At 34.5% G+C, this 17931-nt stretch overlaps 1 pseudogene; it reads left to right on the forward strand.

Moving 5' to 3' along the window:
* The first annotated feature begins 16342 nt into the window (after positions 1-16342).
* Positions 16343-17259, forward strand: LOC143679160 (olfactory receptor 9G19-like; annotated as a pseudogene).
* The last annotated feature ends 672 nt before the right edge of the window (positions 17260-17931 follow it).

A 17931-nucleotide genomic window follows, 5' to 3' on the forward strand; every position in this document is an offset into this window, starting at 1 on the left:
TTACAGCTGTTATAGTATTCCATTGTATGTATATATCCACAGCTTGTTTAGTCACTCAACTTTTGATAGTCATTTGGGCTGTTTCAATCTCTTGGCAATCATAAATAATGCTGGTGTAAACATCTGTTTACAAATGTGCATTTGTTTCCTTACCTTCAGTTCCTCTGAATATAAACCTAGTAATAGGAATGATGGATCATATGGCAATTCTGTACTCAACTTCCTGAGGAACCGTCAAACAGCCTTCCAGAGCAGTTATAACATTTCACATTCCCACAAACAGAGGATAAGTGCACTTCTCTACCTCCTGTCCAGCACATATTGTTTTCTATTTTTTTGTTAATGGCCATTCTCTCAGGTATGGGATGATGTCTCATTGTAGTTTTGATTTGTATTTATCTAATATCCAGTGAAGGTGAATATTTTCATGTGCTTTTTAGCAATTTGCATTTCCTTTTCTGAAAAGTGTCAGTTCATGTCATTTGCCCATTTTTAAAAATGGGTTGTTTGCATTTTTATTCTTTAAATGAAGAATCTCTTTGTATGTTCTGGATACTAAACAGTTATATGACATGTGATTTCCAAGTATTGTCTCCCATTGCATGGCTTCCTTTTTACCCTTCTGACAAAGTTCTTTGATGTACAAGAATGTTTAATTTTGAGAAGTTCTCATTGATCTGTTTCTTTTTTCAGTGTTCATGCTTTGGGAGTAAAATCTAGAAAACCACCTTCTATTACAAGATTTATAAGATATTTCCCTACAGTTTCTTTTGACAGTTTTATCATATTATCTCTAATGTTTATGCCTTTGATCCACTTTGCATTAATTTTTGTATAAGGTGTGAGATGTGGATCCTTTTTCATTCTTTTACATATGGATATTCAGTTCTCTAAGCACTATTTCTTGGAGAAGCTGCTCTGTCCCAGGTTGTTTGGCTTGACCATCTTATCAATTTATGAGGTATGGAGAAATTGATCTAAGAATGAGAAGGTCTATTTCTGAAATCTCAATTTGAGTCTGTTGGTCAATACATCCATTGTAATGTCTGTACCATGATGTTTGGACCACTGTAGTTTTTCTTCTTTTTTTTAAACCACTGTAGTTTTGAAATACACTTTAAAGTCAGGTAAAATGTGACCTCTCACTTCATTTTTCTTTTCAATATGTTTTTAGTTATTCTGGGCATCCTGCCCTTCCAAATAAATTTGGTTATTAGTTTTTGTATTTCCACAAAGTAAGTTACTGGGATTATAATTGGTATTGCATTGAATTTACAAATCAATTCAAGCAAAATTGACATCTTAACTATATTTAGTCTTCCAGTCCATGAACATGGATTGACCTCCCATTTGTTTACATCTTTTGTGATTTCTTTTAGCAATTTCTTGTAGTTTTCTGCATTAGGTCTTTCCTATTCTTCATTAAATTTATTCCTATATATCTTATTCTTTTGATTGCTATTGAAAATGGAACTATTTTCTTGATTTCTTCCTCAGATTGTCCATCACTAAAGTACAGAAACATTACTGTTTTTTTGGATGCTGATTTTGTACCCTGCCACTTTGCTGTACTCACCTTATGAGCTCTAGTAGCTTTGCTGTAGATTTTTCATGATTTTCAACATATAGTATCAGTCACTGCAAACAGTGAAAGTTTTACTTCCTTCTTTATGATTTGTTTTTCTTGTCTAATTACTCTGGCTAGAACTTTAAACACTTTGTCGAATAACAATGATGACAATGAAGATTCTTGTCTTTTTCCCAATCTTTGATGGAAAGTTGGCAGTCTTTCCCCATTGAAGACATTGTTAGCAGTGTGTTTCTCATATATTCCCTTCATCATGCTCTTATGCTTTGAAGTATTAAGTATTTTCATCAGGAAAGATGTTGAATTTTATCAAATGCCTTGTCTGCATCAATCCAGATGATCATGTGATTTTTTGGCTTTGACTGGCTGATTTGGTGCATTACATCATTTTTCTTGTTTTGACCCAGACTTGCATAATAAGAATAAATACCACTTGGTCATGGGATTTAATCCTTTTAATGTGTTGCTAGATTCAATTTGCAAGTATTCCTTTGAAAATTTTTGCAGCTATAATCATTAAAATGTTTGGTCTGTAATTTTATTTCTTGTAGTACTTTTCTCTGGATTTGGTATTAGGGTGATGTTTTGTCATGTAATAAGTTAGGTAGCTTTTCCTCCTCTTCAATTTTATTTGAGTAACACATTATGTAATAGAATTTGCATGATCAATGTACTTGAGCATGATAACCACATTTAATCTTTAATAGGGCATGAGATCTTGTTGGTTTATACAGGTTTGTATGCTGTCCTTCTATAACCCAGATTAATTTGGGCCAAGAATACAAAAGTATTTGCTAAATCCCCTTGTAAGACTTGGTAAAAATGAGAAAATATTAACCTTATCTTTCTAGGGAATTCCTGATATTCTTGCAAGCAGTGGGGACAATCAATTCAATAAGCTTAGCCTACAACCTTGGTGTTTGCCTCTATGAAACTTATTTTTTCAAAGAAGAAGCTATGCTTACTTATAATGATGCATAAGTATCACCCCCAGAGAACCTCTTTGTTGCTCAGATATGGCCTCTCTCTCTCTCAAACCACTTTGCCGGTGAACTCACTGCTTCCCCTTTATGTGGGGCATGACTCTCAAGGATGTAAATCTTCCTGGAAACATGGAACCTGACTTCCAGGGATCAGCCAGGACCCAGAATCATTGGAATGAGAAACTGTTCAAATAGAGTTGAGAGGCTATTCTGGAGGTTATTTTTATGCATTATACATATATTCCTTTTTCATTTTTAATGTACTGGAGGGGCTCTAGGGAAGTACCCAAAACTATTGATCTGCGTCCCAGTAGCCTTGATTCTTGATGAACACTGTATAACTAGGTAACATTTACAAGTGACTGCGTGGTTGGGGAAACCTTGCATCATATGTTTATTTTATCTGCAATATAGACAGATGAGTTCATAAAATAAGCAAAATAATAAACAATGGGGGATATAAAGTGTAAAAATTGGGTAGATTGATATACTATGTGTCAATGAGAGTGAGGGATATGAGGTATGGTATGCATGATTTCTTTTCTTTTTTTCCCTTTCATTTAGTTTCCTGGAGTGATGCAAATATTATTAGTAATTATCATGGTGAATAATGCACATCCATGAGGTGATATCATGTGTCACTGATTGTATAATATTGTTGGACTGCATGTGTATGGAGCTTTCTCAATAAAAAGTGTTTTAAAAAGTTTTTAAAAGTTTGAGTAGGTTTAATGCTTGGTAAAATTTTACCTGTAAAACCATCTGGTTCTGAACTTTTCTTTTTTTGAGCTATTGATGACTAATTCAATCCTTTTACTTGTGATTGGTTTGTTGGAGAGCATCTATTTCTTTTCAAGTCAATAGGGCATTTAATTAGGAAGAAATAAGAATTACAAATATTTATTCACCAAACCACAGTGCCTCAACATTCATGGGGCAAACACTAACAAGACTGATGGAAGAAGTAGATGCCTCCACTATAATATTTGGAAACTTCAATTTCTTGTTATTATCAGTGGATAGAATATCTAAACAGAGGATCAACAAGGAAACAGAGATTTTGAATAACATGATAAATAAATAAACTAGCTTTAACAGACATTTACAGAACACTACACCCCACAACAGAAAGATACACATATTTTTCAAATGCTCATAGATCATTCTCAAGAATAGATCATATGCTGTCACAAAGTAAGTCTCAATAAATTTAAAAAGATTGAAATTATACGACACTATTTCTTAGATCACAATGGAATGAAGCTGGATTGCAATAAAAGGCAGATGGCCAGAATTTTCACAAATATATGAAGACTAAACAACACACTCTTAAACAACCAGTAGGTCAAAGATGAAATTGCAAGAGAAATCAGTAAATATCTTGAGTCAAATAAAAATGAAAACACAACATATCAAAATTTATGGGATTCAGCAAATGAAGTACAGAGAGGGAAATTTATGACATTAAGTGGTTATATTAAAGAAAAAGAAAGAGCAACAATCAATGAATAAGATAATTTTCTGGTAAAGAGAGACAACTGTCCACGAGTCCTACAACTAGAGTATAAACTGTCCACAAGTGAAACAAGTATCTTATGAAAGGTCCAATGTAAAATATCACACTTGCCTAAAATCAGAAATTTCCTGTTGGGTTTAGGAATTAGAATTGCCAACATTTAGAAGTAATGAAGAGAGGGGCTCAATTCATCTAGGAACTCTGATAGTGTATTGTCTTCAACACACCAGATGGTTTCTTGTGCAAATATTATGATCCTGCCTCATGTAAAATCTTATCTTCCAGAACCTGACATATCAGAAAAAATCATGAAGTGTCATGTCTTTTCAAATCTAATAATTCTCTGAACTCACAGAATAAAATTTCCAAAATAGGAGCTTCATGGATAAGGGAAGGATGGAAAGGAATAAGGAGAAAGAAACAAAGGCACAGCCTTGTTTTCATCAAGAACAGCAGAAATGTGTTTTACTGAGGTCCTTTCTAAATCCTCCAAAGAGCTGATAAGATGTTCTCATGTAAATAAGAACTATTTTAATGTTTTTTAGGAGTGATGAAATCTGCAACAAATGATATAACAATTTGTATCTAGTTGACACACATCATGACACACTATCAGGGGTTATATCCTAGTGGTAACACACACAGGAATGGATGGATGTCTAACTCCACCAACCACTAGTGGAATGGTCTTATGCAATTCACTTCATCAATCTCTGCCTTATTTTCCTTGCTTGTCCTCCTTCCTGGGGAAAGTGTAGCACTTATCTCACAGATCTGAGGATGGACTAGGTGAGATAATGCATATAAAGCATCTAAAACATAGTTAAGTAGATAGTGAAGGCTCAAATATGTTAACTAGTATAGTTATGCATTTGATTATAATTGGAACCTTACTGAGCATGCAGAACAGGAATTGCATCATCCTCTTTAATAAAACAGTGACTAAGGCTTCGAGGCATTGAAAATGAGAGGACTTGAGGAATTACTGAGTACAAGTGCAAGCACCTGCAACACATTTGTATATAGTATATCTATAAATAATAGCACAATCCATCTGCCTTCTATTCTATTTCACAGGGCAAGAAGTACTGTTTCTAAATGCATTCTTCCAATTTATCTGCTAGAAACTCTTACTCAATTTAGAAGGCCTTGTTTTGCACGATATTCCCTCTCTTTAAATTTCTCTCTAATTTCTTTCTTTTGAAGGTTTAATCAAAGTCTTCTCAAGTAAACCATTTTTTATCCTTTGAATATACTCTATTTTCATGCTTATATTTGCATGTGAAAGCATGAACATTTTTTCATTAGTTTAACTTTCCAATTTACATTTGGTTTCTAGGGATCCTGCTATGTTTTTTTTTCCTCCAGTCCCTAGGACTTAATAAGCACTGTGAAATTATGACAAAATTCAAATTAACCCTTCCTTTTCCCTACTGTTCTTGACTAAACCTTGTACTCAAGATTACAAAAGAATTCACTCACAGTAACCACAACTTTAGTTAAAGGTGTATAGTTAAGAAAATTAATTTACTCCCTAATCTTATCTTTTCCAAAATTACACTATCTGATGCTAGATGAGAATTGAAAGTAAATTATTTTCAAGGGAAGCATATGGCAAGAAGACTAAAACATGTTTAAAGAATGGATTTATATTGACATCTAAATATTAACTATAAAAAGAAAAATCCACCATTTGACACACTATTCAGATTTTATTTACTTTAGGAGGAGAGCTATTACATTCTCCAATTGAGAAGAAACAATTTGAGGGTCCAGATTTCTAATTTCAGGTGGTGTAGGAGAACATTCTTGTTTTTCTTTTGAAAGGTTGCCTTAATTCCAAGAAAGAGTCTAAATATATTCCTAAAACAAGGAAAGATCAAAACTGATGTTATCCGTAATCTTAGGAACTTAGAGCACAAAATAGAGATACACTGAATAAATTAATTAAGCCTTCACAATTATGATTTTAATTGAACTTAATTGATCAGTTATTAACATGTAGTCTCATCAGTGAAATTACAAACTTTGTCTTTTGCATGTAGTCGATTGGTTTAAAAAATCATGTGCATTAAATGTTTAATTAAATTTCAATTTTCGAAGAAAATGTAATTCATAAATAAAAAACATGTATAAGACTCAAGAAGATTTAATTTAAGTTTAGGTTATAAGTTTGATATAGAGAATATTAAACATATTCCAGTTAAATTTATGCCTTTCCAAATCATTATACTCCCTGGACATGCAATAATATCAATAGTGTATTATTGAAATAATATCAATAGATTGATGGTGTGACAATCTATAATTTCAGTGGAAGAAGGGAATTTCCGGACCACAGAGACCTCTTGACGTCCCATGAATCCTATTGCATAGGTTTCTGTCTTTACAGTGACCATTATGTCTGTTAACATAGGATATATGAATTTAAGTATTTAGTAACCAGTTCCAACTTAGATAACAATCTACAACTACATTAAATACTATTACAACTAAATAAACTCTTAACTACAGCTGAAGCACAAATTTGCAGTCAGAAATTCATTTTCTACAACCCAAAACTATTTTCTCTTTTCTGTCTACCATCACCTGAAGTGGATGGAGTGCCTTGTTAATTGGGTAATCTAAACTTCAATTCTTGTGAGATCTGAGCCCTTGTATTTTCTGTTTTCTTTTTATTTCTTTATGAGTTGTCACAGTTTTGCCTTTGACAAGGCCTATAGGGAAAGAGAATTTTTCAAAAGGCATCCCATTGAAACCCTAGGGTTCCAAACATGTTCATTCTTAAACCCTTTGTTAGAAGCAACTCCATTTCCTCCTTTGTAATGGAAATCAGTCATCAAGCCTCTAACTGATGTTACAACAGTACAAGGTCCCCAAAGGAGCCAGGGTGTAGTTATAGCTTCCAACTCCTCAACAATATGGCTGCATTCTCCATTGGAAACATTTCTTCTTTTAGTGCTAAGAAATTTGATCCCATGAACCCAAGGTTGAGGGATCAAAAAGTAAAATTTCCTATATTAGACTTATTTGGTTAAGTGTGGAATGGCACACTTTCACTTTCACGCCTTGTTTTCTACACAAAGCCACTCTGGTTATTGGGGAGATGGAATCAAATGTTGACCTTTTATTACATAAATAACAAATCCTGTATTATGTAATATAATACAGGATACTAGTACTCCAATCTCATAGGATGTTGTCTTCCCACTATCAACATAAGATCTCTGAGATAACAACTGAAGCATTCTATAAGGTCATCTGTTTCTGGGTGATGTTATAAAATCTGTAAAAGTGTTGTGCTCTTCATTGATCTCTCTTTTTTATAGTATGTTTCTCTTCTTCAAAAATGATGTTGGGTGTGATATGTTGAAAAGTAATGTATTCTATAAATAAATTTTGGTTTTGATAAAAATGACATGCAAAGCAAAAGAAAGTACATGTCCAACATTTGTGTTTAACCCCATGAAAAAAATAAGCATTGCTCAACATAATGGGTAAGATCAGTTCACCCAACTGACAAATAACTGGCTCTACCTCAAAGAAATTAGGCATACTGAGGATATATGATTAGTCTCTGAAACTTGCAATTTGGGCACTCAGCAGTGTGGCTACCAGAACAAATTTGGTGAACATAGGTTTATGCTCTTTTACTATAAATGACCTCCAACTCTACTGTCATGATCAGTTTGCATGGAGTCCAAGTAAGCAAATACTAGTTTGGATGAGGGAATACTTGATTAACATTGATGGATAAATCTCATTGCCAGCATGATTTTTAAATTCTTCCTTTGCGGATTCCTTTTTGTAGGTATTTACAAAGGAGTTGAATTAACTTCATAGTATTGGATTAAGTGCAATGAACTCTAGACATACATATTGCTCTGCCAGTCTTGCCACTCATTTTTCAATATTTATTTTTTCAAATATCTGACCAATGCTTCAACTCATTATCCACTGCTCATGAACCAGGGCAAAGTGCAGGAGAAAACACATGTTTCTTTCCATGAAAATTGATCAACATAATTTCCTGCCATCTGTGAAATTTATCAATTTCCCTCTAGACTATATAATGACAGGGAGCCAAAACTATGACTTTGAATAAGAGGCAAATGTGACTCCCACTATTTTTGTAGGGAAAGTGGAAGTTTGACATATCCTCAATAAGAAACAAAAATTCTTCTGTTCTTTCTGACATTTAAAGCAAAATCTCCTGGTTATCTTTGCTGTAGGAATTAAAGAGGTAATCTGGCAAACAAACTATTAAGGTACTCCCAGGGATTTGAGTAAATGCATTTAGTCCATGAATCCTGGACAGGTGCAGGTGTGTTGATAAATTCAGCTTGATCAGGTTTTATTGTTTATCTTGTTTGATATACCAGTATGCTAACTGAATCTCATGCATTTTCCCAACCCTTGCCAATATATATTTTTCAGGTCCTATACATCTTTAGTGCATATATCCTTTAAGTACAGGTTGGATTTATTTATCTGTGTTAGTTGATATTTGACTCCCCTTGTATGAGCAAAATGGAGTGGTGGTGTTGACTGCTGAAAGGTTTATATAAGCTTATCATGCAAGTCACTAAATACAGCCATTGAAAGCCTATCCAGAGTAAAGCTAGTTCCCTCAGGTAAGGGAAAGTTCGGAACTGCCTGCTCAGAAAGTTTTGCTGTTGTTGTTGTTAGTCTTATCCATGACTGTCCAATACACCTAGCACTCATTTTAAGGTCCTAACTCTTCCTTCAACCAATTCTCTCAGGCTGCCATAAAACCTGTGGCAATTTTAGAATGTAATTGATATTAATACTTTGCACAATCAGGTCCTGGATTGAACCAAAATCAAATCTTTCCTAAAGGACTACCAGAAATTAGAAACTCAAGTGTTGCAAATGGAGTTTTCCAACTTCCTTTTCAAATTCTCAATAAGATGTTATTACTAGTTTTCAATCAGAAAGTCCCTTAATTTATATAATCAATATTATCATGGTAGTAAGTCTGAACTGTAACCAAATGGTCTTTCAGACCTTGCTCTCTATATACAGTTCATAAATTGACATTACTGAAAATAATTTAAATTAGCTTAATGCTACCATATGCCATATGCCACGCATTCCCAGTGTCCTGTTTACCCAACAAGAGAGTTCTCTGCATATTCTTTAAATCTGTGAAAAAAATTAATCTAAGAAACACCATTTGAGGTATTGATTCCAAATACAAATTGCAACATCTGTCAAAGTTCTGTCAGGACACAGAGGCCACTCAAATTGGTTAAATTAAGGAGAATTAGTAGAGGGACCAATTACAAAGATATGAACTGAGTATAGGAAAACTATACATACATAATAGTCCTTTGCTACAGAATTTTGTTACATCTAGACCTTAAGGATCAATAGTGAAGAGAAGTTACCAAAACTATAGAGATTTTGTACTGAGAACAGAAGGACCAAAACTGAGGCCTTGGTAAAGAGGTAAATGTGGATCTCAGTATCATTATATTACTGGCATTAAGTACTCTGACCTTAGGCTTTCCTTAATTTTTATTCCTCCCTACCTTGTCTGAATGTAATAATGTAGAAACAAGTTCATCTTCTGCAGCAGAAAGCAGAGTGGCAAAATGTAGGAAAATATCTAAAAGGGAAAATGGAAAATATCAGCACCTTAAAGGAGTATGTGTGTCTATGTATTTATTAATCTTGACATGTATATCTAAAGATACGTGTGTGCAGTATACATGTATATATATTATATTTTCATTTGTTGTCATCAAAACTCAACAAATAATGTGAAAAGTCATTATAACTAAATACATCTATGAATTGAGTATCATAGTACACAAACAAAACTTTTTGAACTTTATTAAAAAAGGTTTCAGTTTGCTAATTCTGCTGGAATGCATTATACCAGAAATGGATTGGCTTTTATAAGGGGATGCATTAAGTTAAAGTTTACAGTTCTAAGTCCAAGAAAATACCTGAATTAAGGCATCCAGAGAAAGATACCATGACTCTGAAAGAAGGCTGGTGGTGTCTGGGCCTTGTCTGTCAGCTAGAAAGACATGTGGCTGACATCTGCTGGTCCTACTTTTTGGTGTATTGCTGCTCTCATCTTCTGATTCCAGTAATTCTCCAATATCAGTGGTTCCTCACTTAGCTTTTCTGGGGCAGATAAGTTTCATATTCTCAACTTAGCATCTCCAGATATCTGAGTCAGAAGTTTCTCCCAGAAGTTTCCTTGTGTCAGCTCTTTTTAGGAGTTCTTTAAAATGGAGGCCCACATTTAATGAGTGGATCACAGTTCCATGGAAACAATATAATCATGAAACTTCATCCTACAAAAGGTCTGCCCCCACGAGATTTGATAAGGATTAAGAGAACATGGCTTTTGTCTATTATGTAACAGTTTTAAGCCAACACACAAAAAGATTTTTCCAACTTTCTCAATTAATACTTCAGTTTCATTTCCTTGTTAGACTTTTGCCCATGCTGGAAAACCTTGAAAAATTCCTTAAATCCAGTACACTTGGAATGCAAACTGTTTGAAAAGATTCTGCTGCTGTCAATCTAATAATAGTTGATATTCTGGCAGATAGGAGATTCCTTGAACAAACCTGATCAAATGAAGTCTAACAATAAGGAGTGAGACCACAGAGCTGAAATTTTAGTCATCTGTTAGGTGGGGCTTGATATTTCTGAATTACACCACGGATTTTGAAATGTTGCCCATGCTTTAAACCCTTTGCTAAGTAGTTTTAAAACATCATCACCTTTAATACTTACAAAATCTCCATATAAATAGTATAATTCTTCTTATTTTTTTTAAACACAGGCAAATGATGTTTAAAGAGAGTAAATCACCACTATAAAGTACCACATCTGGTGAACAGTTGACACAAACCTTGAGCCCTTAGTCATCTGCCTGACCTGTCCTGTCCCCACTGCAACACTGCTGTCTCAGGTTTGACTCCACTTAAGGCATGCAGGCCTGTGATTCCTAACTCATGGTTCCAAATAACTTTTGTACACAAAAGATAATCTGATGCTTAATGAAAACTGCATCTGTCAAAAGCCCATTCTATTAGGAAATGCAAATTGTCCATATATTTCAGTCATTAGCCTATGTACTATGTGACTATTTGTTCCCATTTTTCTGGAACTTGGCTGTGAAGTGCACAAGAAAATTAGAAATTTCTACCTCCAGAAAGTCTAGGGAGTAATCAACAATTTTGAGTGTAGAATAAAACATTCTGTTATGTCATCTCATCTGTATACTTTCAATACATGAATTCTGCATTCCTGACAGATCTGCTAAACTTCTGACAGTTCCTCAACCCTCTGTTCCATTACTAGAATTGAACCTGGTCTCTTTTGCCAGAAATAAACTCCTACCACAAGGCCAGTGTCCACTCATGGTTTAATGACAGATGCATGCTTCCTCTTCCCACTTCAACCCTCTCATAGCACACAACTACTCCCCTACCCCTAGCTGGGTTTCCTCTTTGGCCTGTCACCCATGATCAAGTATGATAATTTGACCATCCCTACTGCACTTACTTGTTAGCAAGATTTGTTTTCATTCTATAAAATACGCCCTTCTCGAGAACAAAGCCTGAGAGCAAACTTTAGATCAACCCATTGTCCTTACTGCCTGACTGTGTATCTGAAGCATAGGATGGGCAAAGCATGCTAGAAGAAATGGTTTTGAGCCTTGGCTTTGTCAGTCTCCACATTTGTAACCTTTTCTAATGTATGAACAACGCTTTCTGTGTCTCAGATAACTCATCTGTAGACGGGAATTATAATTAATTTTATTTCACAGGACTATTGAGAGCAGCAAAATTAGATGAAAATTCTACTGCAGTTAGAAGAGTGGCTGGCCCATGCTAAATGCTCTGTAACTGTTATCATGATACATAATGGAAAACCTTGACAAGCCAATAGGGCACTCATCAATATGAAACTGTCCTTTCACTTCAAAATTCAGTAATGATTTGATGGGGAGTTAGGATGCATAAGGCTGTGCAAAATCTACCTGTGTAGACACTGAAGATAAGTGACAACTATATATACAACAATATAGTCGTACTTGGATAGTCAAAGATGGTGCATCTCTAAGTTTTGCATGATAAACAACATATATCCTAAGTATTATAATTTGATCATTTTGGATTGAATTCCTCACTGTACTGAAGTTCTGTGTTTAGCTTGAGCAAGATAATTGACTGCACTTGAAAATCTTTTCTCTATATGAAAAGTCTGAAATATACTTCAAAGTTATATGACAATTAAATAATGTTCTAGGAAGATATTTTCTAAGCAGTAGGATCCCAATATGTCATAACCATCATCACATTTTTTTAAATTTACCCTTCTATTGTTTGAGCCACATTCTCTTAATTGAGCAAAAACATGTTTAATCACTTTTGTAGAGCTTTTCAATGCTATGAACCCCTGAGTGCTTAAAGGATCCAGTACACTGGGGAGAAGGAGCAGTTATAATTTTCTGGATCCGCAGGGTACACCTTCATAGGTTGAGATGATAAATTTGCAGGTAAGTGTCCTCACACTGAGTAGAGTGAAATGGAATGTTTCTATGCTCATATCAGCATTGGTTGCAAATGTAAGTTTGCAGGAATCATCCAGCAGATGATTTGGACATTTTTGGAAACATTTTTCTGACATTATAGTTATGAGATAACCATTTGTAAATAAAATCTAAATCCACTACATTTTGTTATATTGGTTATGAATTAAGTGCTATGTCGAAAAACAGAGGGAATCATAGAGTCAGTAGCATCCTAATATCATATTACAAAGAGATAGCTTAGTAGATAATAAGAGGGCTCTGGAAAAAAAAACAGTTACTGTGTAAAATTGATACTTATTAAACTTTAACTTGGCCATCTATAAATCACTGCTATTAATCTGTAAACCTACTTATAATGAGTATTGGGAATAAATTAAATGATGCATGAGAAACACTAAGCCAGAATTTGTCTCAAAGTGATGGAATCCTTTGCTTTGATATTTTTAAATGTATTTATTGCATAAATATAACATATATAAAAAGAAAAGAAAGAAAAAAGCAATAATTTTCAGAGCACTCTTCAACAGGTAGTTTCAGGACAGATCCCAGAGTTTGTCATGGACTACCATAGTATCCTTTCAGAATTTTCCTTCTAGCTGCTCCAGAATATAGGAAGGAGGCTAGAAGGAATAAATATTTTTTATTATTACAACTGACTTTTTTTCTTTTTTGTGCTAAATAACATCTATACAGAAAAAGCAATAGATTTCAAAGCAGAGCACAACAATTAGTTGCAGAACAGATTTCAGAGTTTGCTATGGGTTACAATTCCATTCTTTTAGATTTTTACTTCTAGGTGCTCTAAGATACTGGAAACTGAAAGAAATATCAGTGTAATGATTCAACAGTCACATTTGTTTGTTACACCATACCTTCTCATGTTTGATCTTTATATCCCACTCTTTAAGGGTATTTGAGCTATGGCCATTCTAACTTATTCCAATCTGATTTTTATAATGATGAAATTTGGGGATCATTCAGACAATCAGAGAATATTAGAATGAGGCAAGATCAAGACTGAGATTGAATCCAGGAGTTTGCAACTTTCTTCCAAAGGTAATCCTTTTTAGTTACATTGGATTCTATATTTTCAAAGATATTACCTTCCATAAAATAGTGCACAGTTTGTACTAGGTGATTCATTTAAAATAGGCAGCCTAAGTGACCTCATAACAAATCTACAAATGAACATGAAATAAAGAGTGAACTGATATGTTTCCCATCAAAATCACATGGGGAAGAGCACGTTCTAGGGAAAATGACATAAAAAAAGTGAAATACAGAAGTGAGATGTTTGTAATATAACTGAATGAGCTGTCCCAGAGAAAATATAATGTAGTAAAAGGGCCTAAGAAATGAAAGAGAGGCCAATCATAGTGTAGTGGAAAGGGAAATCCCTAAAAATGGTAAAAAGATACAAATTGTAATTCAATAATGTGAGGAAACTAGTTATGAGGATACCTCAGACAGGCATTTCTCAAATACAGAGGAACAACTGCAAAAGCCATCAGCCTGCTCCTGGCATTCTAGGAAGATAACGGAGGGTAGTGTGGCTATAATATAGCAAGTATTGAAGGGAAGAATGGTGGGGTTCAGGAGCAGAGAGATGAAGGTCAGGGCTTCCAGGGCTTGGACATCTTTCTTACATTTTATGCTTTGACTAACTTGAGAAGACACTGAAGGGTTCAGAGTAATGGAATAACAGGATTTAAATGGCATTTTACTGGGGCTGCTCTGGCTCCCTGTGGAAATGACTTAACCGGGCTAATGACAGAAATGGAAGAGTACTCAATAGCATCTGTAATAGTACAAGTGCAGAGGACAGGGGCTTATTCTAAGGTGAAAACTATGGAGTTGGGAAAATCTGGTCAGCTTCCAATATACATTAAATATAGAGCCAAGAGAATTTTGCTAATTAATCAGGAATAAAGTGGAAGATAGAGAGGATACATGTTGGAAGTTTTTTTCTTGAATTTCTGTAGGCTAGATTAGAGCCATTTACTGGAAAGAGGAGTGAGAAGCAGACTGGGAAGTTTTGTCAGGAACGTAACTCTGCTTGAGATGCCTGGTAAACATCCCATAAAAGTTGCAAAATAGGCATATGGATGAATGGGTCTGGATTTTGGTGGAAGGAGGAGGTCAGCCAATAGAAAATTAAGACATACAGAAATAGATAACATCTGTCAGACCAGACTGATCACCAGGGCGTGAATGTAGATGGATAAGTGAAGGGGTCAAATGATTGATTTAGGAGAACTTTAAAATTCAAGGAATGTGGCAGTAATGCTGAGAACAAGCAGCAAGAGAAGTAGAAGTAGAACATACAATTATGATGACCTGAGAATCAAATGTAGAGAGTTTTTATAGCAAGAGAGAGTGATAAACTGTGTCAAAATTTGCAGGTAGATCAAATCAAATGAGGACTGTAATTTGATCATATGTTTTATCTACATGGTGTTCATTGGGCTTTGATAGGTCTATCTTTAGGAAGTTGTAGAAGTAAAACTTTAAATTGAAACTATCTTCCATTGTTCTATATTTGCTCAGAAGGAAGTCCACTTAATAATACCAGTAATGAGATCCTAGGACGAGCAGAGCACTTTATTAGGTCCCAAGAAAATGGGCCTGCAGTGGCTAATAATCATCTTCACTGAGACTTACATTTATTTAGCTCCAAAATGGCTGAGGTTGGTGGGCATTTAGTGGGACTGGAATTGCCCATTAATTTGCTTTTAATTATGTAGTTTTTGCATTTATCAGTATGTACACATTTGTTATAATATTTCAGTTGTGTGTACAGATAATGCTAAAGGGTGTGGAGAGACTTCTGTTCCAGATAGAATACTGAGTTGCATAGTCATATTCTAATGCATAAGTTTTCCTTACTTTACATGTGAAAAAAATCCTTAATAAAACTTAAAAATAGTAAAAAAACAAATAATATGTAATATTCAAGAACTGGATGTAACATATACTTACATTTAAAAATGGCTTTATAAATTATTTTATATATTATGTGTCTATTGTTTAATATGGATAAAGTACATTTTATCAGGTAAAAACATATAAACCCATCATTGTGTATCACTCTTCTGAATATGCAGATTTTAAACTTTGCATCCAAACGTTTACTTTTCCTTATAATATCCTGAATATTTCCTATATATATATACAGATATCATTTTGAGATATGATTCTAAAATGGCTACATGTATGTATGGTTACTCTAGTAACAATGTGCATCATAAGAAAAATGTATTATTCACTAAGAAATATGTTAAGAAGTGATACAAAATCCAGTATTTATGGGAATACAAGTCACAATTTATTTTAAAAATCACAAAGTTAATGAAAACTAAATTAACATAAGGAAAAATACCCAAACACAAGAAAATACAAATTACAAGTCTTCATTTAGTTTAATATTCAAATCTAGAAAAAAAATGAACTAGCTTATGAATTCATAATTTGCATATGTAATTTTAAATTCCTAGTGATAGTTGAAATTTAAAAGCATTAAATGAGTACTTCTACTGACTAAATCATTCTAAACGTCTAGATACACCAGTGTTGTGTTGTTATTTATTTAACATATGTTCAGTATATGCAGCACCATGATTCATTATGAACACCCATTTACCCCCTCTTAGGTGAGATTCCTTGTAGCCATGGAGAGGGGTAATCACACCATGACTCAGTTCATCCTGTTGGGCTTCACCACAGATCCAGTGATGCAGTTGGTTCTGTTTGGGGTGTTCCTTGGAGTTTACTCTGTGACTGTGGTGGGAAACAACGCTCTCACTGTGTTGATCTGCAATGACTGCTGGCTCCACACACCCATGTATTTTTTCATTGGAAATCTGGCTTTCCTGGATCTGTGGTATTCCTCTGTCTACACCCCAAAGATTCTAGTGATCTGCATCTCTGAAGACAAGAGCATCTCCTTTGTTGGTTGTGTAGCACAGTTCTTCTTTTCTGCTGGGCTGGGCTACAGTGAGTGTTTCCTGTTGGCTGTCATGGCTTATGACTGCTATATGACCATCTCAAAACCACTGCTTTATTCTCAAGCAATGTCCACAAAGCTATGTGCATTTTTGGTGGCTGCCTCATATCTCATTGGCTTTAGTAACTCTGCTATTGTTACAAAAAGAACTTTTGCTTTGGAATTCTGTGGGGACAACATCATTGATGTTTTTCTGTGATTTTCTTCCCTTGGTGAAAATCACTTGTGGCAGGAAGGGTGGTTACCAGGCTGCACAGTTCTTTCTCCTGACTTCCAATGTCATTGCCCCCACTCAGTTCATCCTGGCCACCTACCTTTACATCATCATCATCATCTCAAAGATCCACCCCACCCAGGACCGCCTGAAAGCCTTCTCCACCTGTTTCTCCCACCTGACCTCTGTCACCTTATATCTATGGCTCTCTTCTCTAATACATATGCTCGGCACTGATCTAGCTATTCACTGGACAGGGACAAAAATCTTCTATATTTTCCAATGTGGTGTTCCCCATGTTGAACCCCATGATCTACAGTCTGAGGAATAAGGATGTGAAAGAAACTCTGCACAAACTCCTCAATTAAATCCTGTTTCTTTTCCATGAAAAAGATGCGAGCAGGTACCAGTGGTAGAATGCTGATCTTCCATGCAGGAGACCTGGGTTCAATTCCTGGACAATGTACAAAAAAAAAAAAACAAAAAAAGATGCAAGCAACGTTTTTGTTCTGGTTGTTTGTATCTTGAGCATAAGTCATTTGGGTCCTTAATGATCAAGGATTTTTATAGAGTTAAAGAGTTTCACACCCTGACAAGTGTCATTTCAGTAGACATAAAAGGAAACAAGGGCAACCTCAGAGACAAAAGTCTAATATAAAATATAACAATTTGGCATGAATTCCATGTTAATTTCAAAGCAAACAATGTCAAACATGAAAGAACCCTGTTCTTAAAATAATGGAACAGTACATTTTCTTTAACATAAGTAGATTTAATAGACTGATAAATATCATGTCTATATAGTAATTTCTTAAAAATAAGGCAAATATGTTGAATTAATTTAGAGTATTTAATTTATAATATTATAAATATTAATTTATAATATATTCCTATGATTGAAAACCAGTCAACTGTTTCACTTTCTAGTCATGTTGCAGAATTTAAATTTTTGCTGTTTACTCCAGAGCATTAACTCAGAGATCCAGTAGTACCCAGTAGTACCTTGGGATCAACTTGGCTTAAAATCAGCTCAGAAATCA

Source organism: Tamandua tetradactyla, chromosome 4, assembly GCF_023851605.1.
Source record: "Tamandua tetradactyla isolate mTamTet1 chromosome 4, mTamTet1.pri, whole genome shotgun sequence".
Lineage (NCBI taxonomy): Eukaryota > Metazoa > Chordata > Mammalia > Pilosa > Myrmecophagidae > Tamandua > Tamandua tetradactyla.